This window comes from Etheostoma spectabile, unplaced genomic scaffold, assembly GCF_008692095.1.
Source record: "Etheostoma spectabile isolate EspeVRDwgs_2016 unplaced genomic scaffold, UIUC_Espe_1.0 scaffold310, whole genome shotgun sequence".
Classification (NCBI taxonomy): domain Eukaryota; kingdom Metazoa; phylum Chordata; class Actinopteri; order Perciformes; family Percidae; genus Etheostoma; species Etheostoma spectabile.
In genome coordinates, this window is record NW_022605582.1 from 962,518 (window position 1) to 963,323 (window position 806).

At 42.1% G+C, this 806-nt stretch overlaps 1 protein-coding gene across 2 annotated transcripts in view; it reads right to left on the reverse strand.

Annotated features, from left to right (window-relative positions):
- LOC116686075 (transcription factor 7-like 1-B) overlaps positions 1-806 on the reverse strand; it is a gene marked incomplete at its 5' end in the record, with an annotated part of 61,821 nt that overhangs the window by 29,665 nt on the left and 31,350 nt on the right.

Below are 806 nucleotides of genomic sequence, written 5' to 3' on the forward strand. Positions count from 1 at the left end.
GACAAAGACGGGACAGCAGCTTTAATAAATTCAACTTTTTACACAAGAGGAATTATTACAGATGGTCCGATGCCGGTTCTGATACTTGGACTCGGTATCTGTCTCTCTCTGTCTCCTTCTGTCCCTCTGTCTCTATCTGTCTCCTTCTGTCTCTGTCTCTCTATGTTTCCCTCTGTTTCCTTCTGTCTCTCTATCTGTCTCCTTCTGTCTCTCTATCTGTCTCCTTCTGTCTCTGTCCCTCTATTTTTCCGTCTGTCTCCTTCTGTCTCTATATGTTTCCGTCTGTCTCTCTATCTGTCTCCTTCTGTCTCTCTGTCTGTCTCCTTCTTTTTGTCTCTCTATGTTTCCGTCTGTCTCTCTGTCTCCTTTTGTCTCTCTATCTGTCTCTCTTTCTGTCTCCTTCTGTCTCTCTCCGTCTCTATCTGTCTCCTTCTGTCTCTGTCTCTCTATGTTTCCGTCTGTCTCCTTCTGTCTCTGTTGATTTTCAGGTAGAACAAATTTAACGTGTCCCATTTTTCTTCTTGTAAAAATTTGAAATGGGTCCATTTGAGCCGAATACCAAACGAGGGTTAACAGCTGTGTAATCTCCCTGTATGGATGTGATATATCTGTCACTCATCTTATCTTAATCTTATCTTCGCAATTTCCCCACTGTGGGACAAACAAAGGTTTTTCTTATCTTATCTTATGATTTATCTGGTTGCCGCGTCTGGCACTACTTTTAGTGTGTATAGAGCAGCATATCTCCACCAGACTCCATGTAAATAATTAGTACTTTTAGCTCGTATAGAGCAGCATATCTCCAC